The sequence below is a fragment of the Mesoplodon bidens genome (assembly GCF_964165515.1).
Source record: "Mesoplodon bidens genome assembly, chromosome: 7".
Lineage (NCBI taxonomy): Eukaryota > Metazoa > Chordata > Mammalia > Artiodactyla > Ziphiidae > Mesoplodon > Mesoplodon bidens.
The window spans coordinates 70,389,545-70,406,309 of record NC_138164.1 but is presented as its reverse complement, the minus strand read 5'-3'; the positions used below and the strand labels follow the sequence as shown (position 1 = coordinate 70,406,309).

The 16,765-nt window shown below is 35.7% G+C and overlaps 1 protein-coding gene across 1 annotated transcript in view; it reads left to right on the top strand.

Annotated features, from left to right (window-relative positions):
- DLG2 (discs large MAGUK scaffold protein 2) overlaps nucleotides 1-16,765 on the top strand; it is a 1,231,136-nt gene that overhangs the window by 354,620 nt on the left and 859,751 nt on the right. The window lies entirely within an intron of this gene.

The window sequence follows — 16,765 nt, the reverse complement described above, 5'->3', positions numbered from 1 at the left end:
TTCATTCTTTTTTCTTTGTTCTGCTCTGCAGTAGTTATTTCCACTATTTTATTTTCCAGGTCACTTATCCGTTCTTCTGCCTCAGTTATTCTGCTATTGATTCCTTCTAGAGAGTTTTTAATTTCATTTATTGTGTTGTTCATCATTGTTTGCTGTTTAGTTCTTCTAGGTCCTTGTTAAATATTTCTTGTTTTTTTCCATTCTATTTCCAAGATTTTGGATCATCTTTAGTATCATTATTCTGAGTTCTTTTTCAGGTAGACTTCCTGTTTCCTCTTCATTTGTTAGGTCTGGTGGATTTTTATCTTGCTCCTTCATCTGCTGTGTGTTTTTCTGTCTTCTCATTTTGCTTATCTTACTGTGTTTGGGGTCTCCTTTTCGCAGGCTGCAGGTTCATAGTTCCCGTTGTTTTTGGTGTCTGTCCCCAGTGGCTAAGGTTTGTTCAATGGGTTTTGTAGGCTTCCTGGTGGAGGGGACTAGTGCCTGTGTTCTGGTGGATGAGGCTGTATCTTGTCTTTCTGGTGGGCAGGTCCACGTCTGGTGGTGTGTTTTGGGGTGTCTGCGGACTTTTTATGATTTTAGGCCACCTCTCTGCTAATGGGTGGCGTTGTGTTCCTGTCTTGCTAGTTGTTTGGCATAGGGTGTCCAGCACTGTAGCTTGCTGGTTGTTGAGGGGAGCCAGGTCTTAGCATTGAGATGGAGATCTCCGGGAGAGCTTTTGCCGTTTGATGTTACATGGATCTAGGAGGTGTCTGGTGGACCAATATCCTGAACTCGGCTCTCCCATCTCAGAGCCCCAGGCCTGACACCCGGCTGGAGCACCAAGACACTGTCAGCCACACAGCTGGATCACTGCAGAAACATTCTGGAAATGAAGCATGCTCATCTCCTAAGCCCACTTAGAAATACCTTGGAGAAGAATCATGGAGGCCCTCCAATCTGGTTTTCCTTTCTCCTTCTCTCTTTTGGTGCTCCTGCCAGTTTGTTCATCTACCTCTCACTAAGATCCCTCTAAGTCTTATCCTTAGTATTTTTATTGTTTTTGAACTTCTTGTTTATCCTTTAAGGTCAGTGTGATCCTACATTTCAATAATTATTTTTCTAATATTTTTTCTAGTATTTCATTCCCCTCAACCCCCCTGCCCTCTTCCATAGAATTTGGGTTGAGATAAATGACAAGCCTATTCCTAATCTCCTTTACTCAGCAAAGGATTAATATGTGTAATAAAGCAGTCAGATAGTGATTTGTTTTTTAAGTTATGCTAATAAGAAGTAAAAAGAGAGAGAGAATGAAAACTTCTAGAACTGAATTTCTTAGCCTCCAAAGAAAAGATTGATGGTACTTTAAGCACACTTAGAAAGAATACTTTGTGAAAAAGTTCATTAACATGCCTATTTCTCTTCCTGACCTTCATTTTATCAATATCTTATTATGTGGACAAAATGAAGACATCAACATAGTACAAAAAAAAGCTTATTTAAAAGGTAAATGGGGGGGCTTCCCTGGTGGTGCAGTGGTTTAGAGTCCGCCTGCCAATGCAGGGGACACAGGTTCGTGCCCCGGTCCGGGAAGATCCCACATGCCGTGGAGTGGCTGGGTACGTGAGCCATGGCTGCTGAGCCTGCACATCTGGAGCCTGTGCTCTGCAACGGGAGAGGCCACGACAGTGAGAGGCCCACGTACTGAAAAAAAAAAAAAAAAAAGGTAAATGCATCAAGTTTGTATGAAATAGCAGTTATGGAAATAATCACAAACAAGTCCCTGAACAATATTTTACTAATTAGGTTATACCCAAAGAAAGGCTCTGCATTAATGTGTTTAACAACCAAGAAGGAGACATTCTGGCTGGTCACAAACCGTGTATGATAATCTATAATGAATATGAGTAGTCTAATGAAAAGGTAAATGTATTATATAAATGATAAACTTGGGGCAGATATGTTGTTTTAGGGAGAAAGGATCTGGCCTCAAAAATTATTAGTATTAAAATATGGGTAGCTAAGTGTATAATTTTAAAAAAATTTCCATTAGTTCTTCAAAAGGTAACCTGTAGTTTAATATTAAACAATATGAAGCTGTGTGACAAAGTTGTAATATTCAGTATATAGACAGAAAGACATGTACATAAAGTCTAATTTTAAATGCTTTATTGATAAAATCTTGTATATCTACATAAAAGATATAAAAATGCAATGTGTTTTTTGTAAAATGAGATTAACACAGCATATCATGTCATCAGACAAAACAGCATTGTCACTTGGTAAGTTTTATATATGCTGTTTCAAAGAACCAATTGGTAAAGAAAAGCTGCCTGATAATTATGTCAGTCATTCACTCATTCATTCACTCAGCAAACATATGTTGAATATTATGTGCCAGATATAGTTTCAAGCTCTAAGAAAATAAATATTAATAAGACAAGGACCCTTCATTTATGAGCTCACAGTCTCTTTGGAGAATTATGCACAGAAACAGTAGTAGTTGAATATGAAAAATGTTACTTTGGAAATATAGAGGATGTACTTTGGATGACTTGAAAAGAATGGGGGTTCTTCTGCTGGGTAAGCTAGAAAGAGCTTTTCCAAGGAGGTAACTTTAGATTTGGATGTTGAAGGTTGAATACTAGTCCACCAACTGGAGAAATGGGGTATATCAATTCAACAGTAGGGAATCAATTACATTTGTAGAAATAGGAAAGTATAGAACAGCATGTGGGGTTCACAAGGAATACATAGTTCTGTGTGATTGGAGTAGAGAGTGCATGAGAGAGAATGCCAGGAGATGATACTCCATAGTATTGGGTAAAGATGAGGAAGATCGGGTGCCATGAGAAGAAGCTTGGGCTTATAAACTCCAGTGTTTATAGGCATCCAGCAAAGGTTTTGATGCAATTTTATGTAGTCACCACTTCTGTGGTTTGTGAGGGATAAGATGAAGGTGGGGAAAGATTGTAGGTAGAAAAATGAGTTTGGAGAGTATTGCCAGAATTGAACCCAGGTAGTGGTAGTAAGAATACCCAAAAAGGTGACAATTTCAGGAGTGCTTTACAACATAGAATCATTTAGACTAGAGGAACGAACAGTTGAGCAGCATGGGTTACAGAGAGAAATAATGAGGAATTATTCTAAAGTAGCCAAATTGGGTAGATTACAATGGCATTGAATCAAGAACAGTTGGAGGAACAGATTTTAGGGAAAAGCTACCTGAGCCTGGTTTGGGGCATGTTGAGGCTTAGGGAGCTGAAGAATACCCAGGAAGGGCTGTGAGGGATGGGGGCTTAGAGATATCCTTGTCCTCATTAAACAAATAATTTTAGAAGGGAAGCATCAAGCTATCTATTTGGGATTTGATTCAGCTTGGTGAACTTGTGTTACAACAAAAGGTACTTTCTCTGCCTGTAAAAAAGAGAAGAAAAGAAAAGAGTGGTCAAACCTTATGAATATGGAACAAATGTGTTCTTCTAAAGCATCAAGAAGCTCAAAGGACCTTTTGATGTAAATTTTCACAATGTTGGTATGTAAAAATTATCATCCTTGGGTTTCCATTTTGAATCCATATTGTGAGATTAGGCCCAGGGTTACCTTTGATCTTGATTCATAGAGATTTAATGGAAGGTACACATATTTTGTTCAAACTTTAGAGAAAGACAGAAAGTTGTAAGGAATTTTTTGGGATTTGGAGATTTTAAAGGCTTTTTAAAAACAAAAACCTCTTGAAAACAAAAACCTCCCAAAAATAAGTTGTTTTTTTTAAGTTTAGTGACAATGTGACAATTCAACTATCGTTTACTTCTTGACAGTATGACAAGCAGTTTTCCTCCATTATTGTTTCAGAATTTTTCCTCACAAGCACTTTAATAGGTATTTTTTAAATTTCCCTCTTTCTTATTTGGGATAAACAAAATTCAGAGAAATTAAGTGACATTATTGAGAACATCCAAAGTCAGTGAGACAGAATTTAAGCATTGGTCTTGCATGAGTCTCCTCCACAACTGATAAAAGTTCACTTTGAGGCCTCAGTTGATTCAATCTCTCTCTCCCTCTCTCCCTCTCCCCCACAGCCCTCTCTCTCTCTCTCTCTCTCTCTCTCTCTCTCTCTCTCTCTGTCTCTCTCTCTGTGTGTCTTCAGCTATTTTTCTGAAGTGTCCGCCAAAGTGGAATCTGTAGTTATTAGCTCAGGTCATTGTTCAAATATGCTAGCAACTCTGTGGTTTCATCTTTTGCTACATTTTTGAGTACTCAGTAAGATTACTGATTATTTTGTAAAAGGCCAAAGTGTCTCTTCAATGAGCATTTGATAAATGAATGTGAATGACTTAGTGCTATCAAAAGTATTCGATCAGAAACATAGTTGGAAACTAGGGAAATAAATCCTGCAGATAGATAACTGTAATAGCACAGGTCATTCAGCATAACTTTGCCTTTAGTAAAGCCTATGGAAGCTGAACACAGAAAAGGCTTTTTTATATGTGAATAAGGAATAGATTCCAAAGACACACCACTAACAGAACTTGATTTGTACGTTTGTGACTTTTTAGAGAAACATGTATTTATAACACTATTAAACAGAATAGCCTTAAATCAAAAGCATAAAGTGTGGTTAGACTAGTAGCATCTGGAAAGAATCAATCCTTTTGCCTATAATGTTTCTAAGCAACCACAAATTGAAGCAATGCAAGGATAGTTCAGGGGAAGTTAAAGCTATAATTTTCAGATTTCTACAATTTTGAATCTGCTGTAAGGCAAAGACAGTAAAAGCTAATTTACACATTCTGCTTTTATTAAATACAAATTTCATTTATTTAAATACAAAAATCACAGCTTTTTATAAGCAAATGGACCTTTTCAGGAAGTCCTATTTAAGCCATTCTTTGTTAGGTATAGTTAAAATCTGCATATGTAGTCCAGCATAATTACTTTGTGAAATATAAAGCAACACTGAAATTATGATATTATTATTATAAAGCTATGAATTTGCTAAACATACTTCAGATACTTTCTGAACTTTTAAAATTCTAATTGGATTGAATCCAATCATTGTCAAACAATACTTCAATGCACCTTTTTATAATTTGAATCTAAATGTAAGTCATTAATTTTCCCCTATGTCCCCATTTGCATTTTATCAGATTAATTTAAATGTAAATATACTTTACATAAATTACCTCTTAAAATCCTTGAAGGTAAATCTCAAAGTTCTGCCACCTAAGAAGAGAAGAAAATACAGACTTTCCTATAACATTCTCAAATAAAGCCATTTTAGAACACTGATTTCTCAAAAGGTCTTCCTTTTTTCTATGAAATGGGGTTTCTTTGTAACAGTGCAAAATGAGAGTCTAGCTGGTAGGAAATGAAATAAATCTTCCCCATATATCATGCAGGAAAGATTATTTTCTAATATGTAAATTTATGGTACATTTACAAAAAATTTCCATATAATAATACAAAATTTTAACATAGGCTATCAGGACTTTTATATTAGATAACTGAGTTGACCATAAGAAGTATAGGAATATTATTTACTCTTTTTTTTTTTGGAGAGAGATACTTGCAAAACATGTTCAACCATAAATTAAAAATTAGTAATTGATCTTAGTAGTATATTGATTTTCACCAATAAATTAAGCAAAGTTTCTATGCTAGTATAAAAGATTGTGTGTGCTGCATGCAAATATACAGATATAGGTATGAATATAGATATAGATAGAATAGTCTCTTGACTAGAAGAAACATATTTTCTGATTATTTTTATCTATGAATAATAAAGTGGTGCCATATTATAAAAGTAATGTGATGTTTTTCTTTTTAATGATGTGAACCAAGGGCTGAAAGAGACCAGTAGAAATTAATTAGCCCCACATCATTAACCTCCTTAGAGCTAAAGCCATAGACTTTGGTTCTTTGGACATAAGGGGGCAAATGGATTTGTGAAACAGCCAGAATAGAAAATGTAAAGATTGACTGAGGATGCAGTGGGCACATTTCTCCATCAGCTGGGCTTCCATAAAATAGACTCCCAGATATCCTCTTTCTACCACCTGCCCACACATATGATTACAGCAGCCTTCATTAGCACTTACTAGCTAGGTCAATCCAATATTTTGTTTTGTGTCTTGGTTCCCTTATTCTGCTACAGGAGCCTACTTCCTATAATTTCAATTCACTAATAATTTCTTGAACACTTATAGAGACCTAATAGTTGATTAAGATTTAGTCACTGCATTCCAGAAACTGATACTCTTGTAGGGGAGAGTGGATATATATATTATTCATGCAAATAGAAAAGAACCCTGTCACCAAAGCAATCTGGAGAAAGAAGAAGACCCCTGATTTCAAACTATATTACAAAGCTATAGTAATTAAAACATTATAGTTTTGGCATAAAAACAGACATATAGATCAATGGACCAGGGTAGAGAGCCCAGAAATAAACCCATGCATATATGGTCAATTAATTTACGACAAAGGAGCCAAGAATATACAATGGGGAAAGGACAGTCTCTTCAATAAATGGTGTTGGGAAAATCAGATAGCCACATGAAAAAGAATGAAACTGGACCATTATCTTAAACCATATACAAAAATAAATATGAATTAAAATCTCGGCTGTAAGACCTGAAGCCATAAAACTCCTCGAAGAAAACATAAGCAGTAAGCTCCTTAACTAGGTCTTACCGATGATTTTTTGGATCTGACTCCAAAAGCAAAAGCAAAAGCAAAAATAAACAAGTAAGCCTACATCAAAATAAAAATCTCCTGCACAGAAAAGGAAACCATCAATGGAATGAAAAGACAACCTACTGAATAGGAGAAAATATTTATAAAGCATTTATCTTATAAGGGGCTAGTATCCAAAACATATAAAGAACTCATACAACTCGATAGCAAAAAAAAAAAAAGAAACAATCCAATTAAAAAATAGGCAGACTATCTGAATAGGCATTTTTCCAAAAAAGGCATATAGGTGATCAGCAGACACATGAAAAGATGCTATACATAATTAATTATCAGGGAAATGCAAATCAAAACCACAATGAAATATCAACTCACACCTCTTAGAATGGCTATTATCAAAAAGACTAGAAATAGCAAGTGTTGGCAAGGAGAAAAGAACCCTTGTGCACTGTTGGTGGGATTGGAAATTGGTGCAGCCACTATGGAAAACAGTATGGAGGATCCTCAAAAAATTAGAGCTACCATATGATCCAGTAATTCAATGTCTGATATTTATTCAAAGAGCACAAAGACACTAATTCAAAAAGACATGCACCCTCATGTTCATTGCAGCATTATTCACAATAGCCAAGATAATGGAAACAACCTAAGTGTCCATCAACAGATGAATGGATAAAAAAGTGACAAACACACACACACACGAATAATATTTGGCCATAAGAAAGAAAGAAATCTTGCCATTTTTGACAATGTGGATGGACCTGGAAGACATTATGCTTAGTGAAATAATTCAGACAGAAAAACAAATTAACATACAATCTCTCTCATATGTGGAATCTACAAATTAAAAAACAAAACAGAACTAAGCTTAATAAGTAACAGAGAGCAGACTGGTGGTTGCCAGAGGCAGGGGACTGGGGTTAAGAGAAATGGGTGAACTATTTTTGAAATTAGTTAATTAATTAATTAATTTAATGCACATGTTAAACTATTTTGACAAATTTTCTCAAATTTTATTCAAATGTTATGCATATTTAATGCAAAGATATATGTGGTTCTCTTAACTATTTCCTATGCACCCCTTAGTAAAATGCTAATGGCTCAAAAAAAAGTAGTACAGAGGAGAAGAGGTTGTTTTCCAGGACCCCACAGTGTACCACACAATGGGGTAGGTGTTCTGCCTTCCTTGTCACATCCAATTTTCCCAAAAATCTTATGTGGATAAGGGATTTCAGTAGTGTGCCAGAACTTAGACCCAGGTATGCCTGTCTGTCAATCTGACTCCACAAACACTGTACTATTACCTTGCTGCTTTATTTATTTCCAATCAGGTGAAACTGGGAAGGTTTCTCAGAGAGGGTGGATTATAAAGATGTAATTACATAGGTCTTTTTTTTCTTCTTTTAAATGAATAACAATTCAAGTTTTCATTGGGATTCTAAGTACCTAATAAAGTTGAAAAAATACACCTCTCACCATGTAAGTGAGAGGCAACTCAGATCTATGAAATTGTTAAATATTAAGTCTTTGAATGGATTGTGTATTTCAAGCAGCTTCAACACGCATAAGAGGAAGAAGTGCATGCTCACCAGGAAAGAGGAGTTTCCTCTTCCCAGTAAGAGTTTAGGTTCTTTTCTTGAAGGGAGGAGTCAAAACCCTCCCTTCAGCATTATCATAGTTATTTATATTGTCCATTTGAAATTTTGTTTATAGTGTTTTAGCAAATGCATGAAAAAAAACTGGCCCTGTCATTCACCAGCTGAGAAACTTAGAACAAGTTAGTTTCTCTGAATTTCAGTTCCCTTATAATTAAGGTGAGGGGATAAAGTTTGCCTCACATGTTGTTGTGAAGCTCATATGTACCTGCATATACCTGGCACGTGGTAAACAATACATGTTCTGTTTCGTTTTATATGATTCTTAGCCTGGTAGAGTGGCCCTGTGATGTCTCGATACAGGGTTGTATATGGCTGTCCAATCCAACAGTCTTTATGTGACATTATCAAATTTGAGAAAGGCATGTTTCTAATTCTTCAACCATGTCTGTGGCATGAAGCCCTTTATTGCCTTGGCTAAATGCCTAATGGAAGAGAGAGACACTTTCCATAAAACAGTTAAAGTAAATGAAGATGTTCTTTCTATTTTTTTTTTAATTCCCTGAAGAAAAGCCATGTGTGACCTTAGGCAAGTTCCTTTGCTTAGTTAAGCCTCAGTTTCCTCATCTCAAAAATAGAATTATCATATCTGCCTTGAAATGTCATGACTCCTTAATAAATGAGATGTTTTAGTTGCATGAGAAATACGAACTTTTTCTTCCCATTCTTGTTGAAATCACTAGCAGTTTGTAGGAACTTGTACTTATGAGAGATACAACAGCACAGGGGTTTAAAAAATGAATTCCCAAACGTGTCAAACCTAAGTTTCAACTTAATTTCCCTGCATGGTGGCGGGGATAACTTCTCTGGAACTTATTTTTTCTCATTTCTAAGTTAGAAAAATAGTACCTAAGTTCAAGGGTTGAATAGTTAACTAAACTTATATAAGTTATATGATATATATATATACAAAACATCTAACATATTACAGTATAAAAATATAAATTTAAGTGGAATCAAGTTGGAGATTTCAAATGACCCTCTTAGGTAATGGAAGTGATAAATTGTTTAACAAGGCAAAGCCATTATAATGTGGGAAAAGGTATCCCATATGCAGAGACTTCATTCATTTCAATTTCAACAAACAATATTTGAGTGCCTAGTAGTTATCAGATACAATACTAGACTTTGGAGGTTATAGAAAAAAAATTGGTAAGGCAGGAGTTCTAGGTTATATACAAGTATATTTTTCTCACTTACTTACTGAACACTTACTGTGTTTCAAGCACACAAAATAAAAGTAATACTAAACATGAATTGAATGCTCATGAATAAGCTTCATTATGAAACTCTGTTCTAAGCTTTTCATGCATTACTTCATTAAATCTCATATCACTCCTGATGAAGTATACCTTGTTTTTACCTTTAATATATGAGAAAACAGAATCTTAAGGGCTAAATAACTTGTCTAGACTCATACTGCAGCTAATAAAACACAGAATCAGGAATCTAAATCCTGAATTCCTAATCTGTACCTTAGACAGGCATGTTGACACCAAATGTATAATTTTCCTTTATGAATGGTACCATTTTTCCTGAATGAATAATTTGCCTTAAATAGAATTCATGTTATTTATTTGATACAGTGACAGTTTTGACAACATGCTCATTTTATTGACCAAATGGTCATTAATGGAACATTAAGTCTTTATTTTGTAAGAATGTTTACATAGAACACCACGAAGAATAGGCAAACATAAAATACATCATTATTAGTAATTGTAAGATGATGAGAAAATTATCAAAAGGTAAGAAAGGAAGTTGTGACATGCTGAGCAAAAGGCCAATGCAAGGTATTTGGGAAAAACAAATTGAGCAGATTATTGCAATGTGTATTACATATCCTGAATACAATTGATCAAACCTTCAACCTCACTGAAAATACAAATTGACAGTGGTGACTTTGGACACTTTTAACAGTTTAGGATTGTTTTCAAAGTTACTAGCTGTATAGGCTGTGACAATACAATGAAAGCACAAAACAGCTTTGAAGAGCTTGGTTATAGGAAGTAAATTACCTGTCAGTGTCTGAGATCTTGTCTTTCCTATTTGCATTAACCAAGAAAAGTAGATACAGGGTAAGTATAAGGAGATATGTGCATCTCCTACTGGCACTGATCAAAGCTTTCTAGAGTAGTGATAAGTGCCTCATTCCAGGAATAGATAACACATAGCCACAGAGACTTTGAGCAATCATCCTGTGCTTAGAATGAGACTTAGCAATCTACAGTTCATAGGCCAAATCTGGCCTACTACTGGTTTTTGTAAATAAAGTTCTATCAGAACATGGCCATATCATTCGTTTAGGTAGTGTCTATGGATGCTTTCTTCTACAATGTCAGAGTTGAGTAGTTGTTACAGAGAATGTATGGCTCTGAAAGCCTGAAATATTTACCATCAGGCCCTTTACAGAAAAATTTTGCTAACACCTGACTTAGAAGATTAACCAAATTCTGGAGTTTTCAGATCAAATAGATAAATTAACCACAAAACAATCAGAAATCATGCAATGTCCTCTTAAAATAAGTGTGTTTTTTTTAAGTAGTTGTCATAAAACCCATTTTTATGAATCTATTAATATAGAGAAAGTGAATATTTCACCAAGGCTTTCCTGGAATTATCCTTGCATGTCTTATGAAATAAGAAGTTTTAAATACAAGCACTCTTTGAACAAATATTGTTGAGTAGATTTTTTTTTTTTTTTTTTTTTTTTTGCGGTATGTGGGCCTCTCACTGCTGTGGCCTCGCCCATTGCGGAGCACGGGCTCCGGACGCGCAGGCTCAGCGGCCATGGCTCACGGGCCCAGCTGCTCCACGGCATGTGGGATCTTCCCGGACCGGGGCACGAACCCGTGTTCCCTGCATCAGCAGGCGGACTCTCAACCACTGCGCCACCAGGGAAGCCCTGTTGAGTAGATTTTGAGTACTAGTACCGAATTGGGCACTAGAAACACAAATTGAGTTAGATATATAACCCATGTCCTTAAAGAGTTCACAGTTTCTGGGGAGTTAATATTGTATCTTTTATTTAATTTCAGTTTCTTAAAGATATCATATAGTTGGATCTTGCTTTAGTCAGTTCATTAATCTCTGCCTTTTAATTGAAGAGTTCAAACTATTTACCTTTGATGTAATTATTTCTACAAGCTAGAGCTTCAATCTGCCATTTTGCTTTTGCTTTCTATATTTATCCTCTGTTCTTTGCTCCTTTTTTCCCTTTCTCCTGCTGTTTTTTGGATTAATTTTGATCATGAGGTGAATTGGTATTTTCTCTTATGTTCATTCTGCTTGGGGTTTGTTGAGCTTCTTAGATCTGAGGATTTATAGTTATCATTAAATTTGGAAAATTATTGGTCACTATTTTTTCAAATAATTTTTCTTCCCTCTCCCACTTTCTAGACTCCATTTGCACATATGTTAGAACAAACTTGATATTATTCAGCATACCATTGATGCTCTGTTCATTTTTTTTTCAGTCCTTTTAAATCTCTGTATTTCACTTTGAATAGTTTCCATCACTATTTCTTCATGTTCACTGGTTGTCTTCTTCTGTAGCATCTTAATTTATGGTTACTCCGATCCAGTGCATTTTCACTTCAGGTATCTAATTTTTATTTTTATATATTCTGTTTCCTTCCTCATCCTCCTCATCCTGTTCATGTTTTTCTCTACATTTTTAAGTATATGGAGCATATTTTTGTGTTAGCTTTTCAAACATTCCTCTAACTTCATAGCCTCTATAATTCCAGCTCTGTATCTCTTAATTTTTTATCCTGATTATGGATCATATTTTCCTGCTTCTTTGCATGCTTGGTAATTTTTTTTTTTTTTTGGATGCTAGACACTTTGTACTTAATGCTGTTGGTTTCTGAGGTTGCTGTATTCCTTCAGGCTATTGGATTTTCTCTGACACCTCTTAAGTTACATGGAATCGGTTTCGGGCTTTTGAGGCTTGCTTTTAATCTTTTTTTTTTTTTTAAGGTAAGGCTTTCCTAAATCTATGGTTAATTAGTGTTAATTTACCCTATAACTAGAGCAATATCCTTCTTTATCCTTTACCTGCTGCCCCAATAATATAAGGTCTCTCTACTCTGGCTGCTGGAAATGTGAAATATTCCCAGCTCTATGTGAGCCCTGGGAGTTGTTCAGTCTATTACTTTTCAGTGATTCTTTCTCTGGTCTCATGGACCCTCAACCTATGAATGCCTAGATTATTATACAATCAGAGAATTGGCCAGAACAAGGAGGGTGCTTTTCCGATCTCTGGGGTGTTATTTCTCTTTCTATCTCTCTCTGGTATCCTGCTGGCAGATTCTACCTGCCTAGGTCAACCTAAACTCCATTTTCTATCTTCTCAATGTATGGAAGAAACTGAGCTCTGTTTGGGTTCCATATTTCTTCTCTCCTAGAAACTGCCTCCAGGCAATAAGCTGGGGCCGTTGTTGAGCTCACCTCATTTATTTCCTTCCTTTAGGAGATCACAGGGATAGCTACTACCAAATGACTGAAAATTGTTAGTTTATATATTTTGTCTGATTTTCTACTTATCTATGGTTGGAGGTAATTTCCCTAATGACTAATTCTTCCTAGGTAGAGGTGGAAGTCACAATTATTGTAAATGAGTTGTGAGATATAATAGATAATTGTACAATATATTCTTTAGGTCTCCAGAGGCACAAACTTCTAATTCCCTAGAGAAGGCAGGGAAGAATTTATAAGGAAGATGTGACATTTGAGTTGACATTTGAGCCTGAAAGTATAGTTAGGAATTTGGCCCTTGAGCCTAATTTTTTTCATTTATTTGTATTTAGCCAACTTAATTCTCCATTCCTTTCATTGATTGATTACTGCAAACCTTTACTTTCCAAGCCTTCTACCAAAATAGTAACACCTTACTCTTAAGAATTGGCCTTCCTTAAAATATTGAGATAATTTGTCTTAGAAGGCATTTTCTCCCTCATTTTCTTACCTTTCCTTAATAAGTTATCACCCTTCACAAGCATATTTACCCTCTTTCCTCCTGCTGAAAGTTCACCTGTTCAACAGTACTGTTGATTCCATCCCATTAATTGTTTTGGGTGACAGGGAGTGGATTATATTCCTAGGTCACCAATTATATTTTCTTTGAATATGAGTTTAGAAACCCTGATTTTTTTTCTCAGTCTTAAGAATTAACTTATCAAATATGGCAGGACATTTACTGTGAAATATAAATTAACCAAATTTGATGGACCAAAATGCACAGATTTAAAATCAAATGTTTAATGTGGAAGAAGCAGAATAGGGTCTGTAATCTTGATGTATGGGAAGCCATGAAAAGCCCTAATAGCCCTAAGAAAAAAGGATGCCATTTTATTCCTCATTCAACCTTAGGGAAGGCTAGAGAAATTAGAGTGGAGGTCAAAGTGTAATAAGCATTCCTTTTAACATCTTTTTAAAAAGAATCATTTGCAAGAGTCCTTGAGGATTTCATATAAGATGAAATTTCTTTTTCCTTAGTTCCATATACTCTCCAGAAGCCAGTGGACTTTCTCTAATTTAAAATATAAATTCCAGATGCCCTAGACAATCATTTTCAGGCATAACCTTTATTAATAAAAATAAGTATTCTAGAAATGTATTAACTCTTTCAGATCTCCAGGACAACTTTAATGACGTTTAAGTCAACAAATTCCTCAATAATCACTAGTAGCCTAAAAGAGTTAACACATCTAACAGAGATAGGGTATTTAGACCTTGTTCTTGAGTCCGCATCGAGATTTACTAAGCAGGAGGTTAACAGGTTAGAACAATGCATAGTCGTTCATTTCTGAGTTTTGCCACTGTTTTAGAATATATATGTACTTCAAATCAACTTGGGAAAAGTTTTTAATTCTCCAAAAGAGAGTATTTTAAAGGTTTATTCACCCTAAGGAAACATGTCACTGATTGGAAAGGGGATCGTTTTGTTGGCAGTGGAAGGAACCTACAATTTGGAGTAAGCTATACCTGAGCTTAAATTATAATTCTTCTACTTATTATCATATATACTCAGATACCTATGTCTCCTAACAAAACTCCATATGTTCTATCTCTCCTTCATGAAACCAACAAAGCAAAAAGAACAATGTAAGAGAAATTACCTGGGTTCAAATCCCAGCTCTACTGTCTTCCAGCTGTGTGGACTTGAATAAGTTGCCTGATTTACCTGGTCTTCGGTCTTTTCTTTTTTTGATGTACATAGAAATGAGGTTTAGGAGATAGTAATATACATCTTATGGATTGTTCTTAGGATTAAATGAGTTACTGTATAGCAAGAGCAAAGCCATTTGTTTGGTGTATAGTAGGTGCCTAGTAAGTGACATTTAAAAAAATATTATTAAACATAAATCATCCAGTTGTAAAATTGAGTATGTCCTAGTTGTCAGAGCTGGAATGGCACATTAGCTGACACTGTGCCTCAACTCTTCACCATGTCCTAGCAGCCACTGATGTGCTGTAATGTGATAATAGCCAAGTCTTGTTGCTGGAGGGTTGGTAGAGTTATTTTTCCAAACAACCTAGAGAGAAGTTACAACTTCAGAGTTATCACTAGCTTCACCCAGGCTTAATATCAGAGGTGTTAGAGTTAAGAACAGGGAATCATTTTCATCTACTTAGTATCTGGCCCCCAAAAAAGAAAATGAAAGCATGGAAACTGGTATCACATACCAATGAAAAGAGAAGCTAGTTTCTAGTTCCATCTCCCAAAAAGAAAGACTGGCACTTGCTGTTTGAAGATAGAAGGTATAAGAACAAGTGCCCTTACTGAGCTCAGCATCATCTGATAGTGCCTCATACAATGCCAAGTCCTAATGGGGGCTGAATTTAATAAAATGTCACAGTCAGCTTTTATCAAGGCCACTGTAAAGGAGATCTCTGCAGAAATGATCCAGAAAGTGTGTGTGTGTGTGTGTGTGTGTGTAAGTGATGGATGTAAGTGATGGATGAAGTGATGGAGTACCTGCTGAATGAGCAATGAGATAATGTATGCAGCAGTTCTTTGGAGATTGGAAAGCACTATGCAAACATAGCAATTGCCTTTGCTAATATTATAGTAGTAATATTTTGAATTCTTTTCATTTCATTTATTGTCTGTTTCCAACATTGTAGATATACCATGGTCTTAGTTCTTTGGCATGGCCAACTTTTAGAAAGTCATTAAAATAATGCTCCTGTACCTTAAGAAGTTTGGGAAAAGATCTGCGTTTTGTTTAATGCCCTGATTTTTTTTAAATGATTTAAAAAATAATTTTCAGAGTTTATATATTTTTGCCTTGATTAATAAATACTTTTTAAATTTACTACTAATCATTTGAAAAATTATGCCTAGATTTTTAAAAAATGGCAGATACTCAGGTATAGTGGGTCTTTGTTGTTACTGTGTTAAATTTAATTTCTCATTTAATCATGTTGTTACCATATTTATTCACATGCTTCTCATTCTGCTCCCTCTACTTCAGTAGTACAATTTATTCATTCATTTAACAAATAATTCTTGAGCACCTGTTCTAGGTACTAAATAGACCCTGAGGACGAACTGGTATACACTGCCACTGCTCTTAGACATGAAACAAGTAATCACCCACCTATTATAAAATCACACTGTGATAGGTGCTAGAAAGGTGGGGAACATGCTGCCATGAGAAAATGTAGTGGACAATCTGGCCGAGTCAGGGAGGCCCAGGAAGACTTTCCTACAGAGTGAAAAACACACATGGGTTTAGAGTCAAAATACCTGTGTGCCTTTTGATAAACTATTTCTGAACCTCATGTTGTTTACCATAAAATAGGAACATTGATGTTTATCTCGCATCCTTGATGTATGGATTAAATGTACAGCAGGAATTGCCTGCTACCATCCTCGCCCCTCTGCAGTCCATTCTTTATACGTAGCCAGAGAGATCTTTTTTAGAATGACATCCAGATATGCAGTGTCTCTGCTCACAGCAGAGTGGCTTTAAATCTCAGTAAAAATCTCAGATCTTTCCAATGGCCCATAAGGCCCCAAATGAATTCGCCATTTCTCCCTTCTCCTGCCTCACCTCCTACCATATCACCTTCATTCCCTGCCTTGCTCACCACCTACTTCTAGTCACAGCGGTTTTCTTACTACTCCCTAATCCCATCAAGCCAAACTGGTTTCTGCCCAATAGCACTTGCTCATTCTGTATTTGCCCTTCTCTCTTTGAAATGCTCTCTCCAAATACTCACATGACTCCCTGTCCCATTTCTTTCAGGTCTCTTGCTGAAATGTTATCTCCTCAGAATTACTTTTCCTGATCCCTTTATTTCAATTATTTCCTCCTAGTCCCATTCCTACCCTTGCATTATCTGGTTCTCTTTTCCTTCACCCTGCTTTGTGTTTTCTTCATAGAACTTATTGATAAGGCTAATTGTTATAAGAAAACCACAAT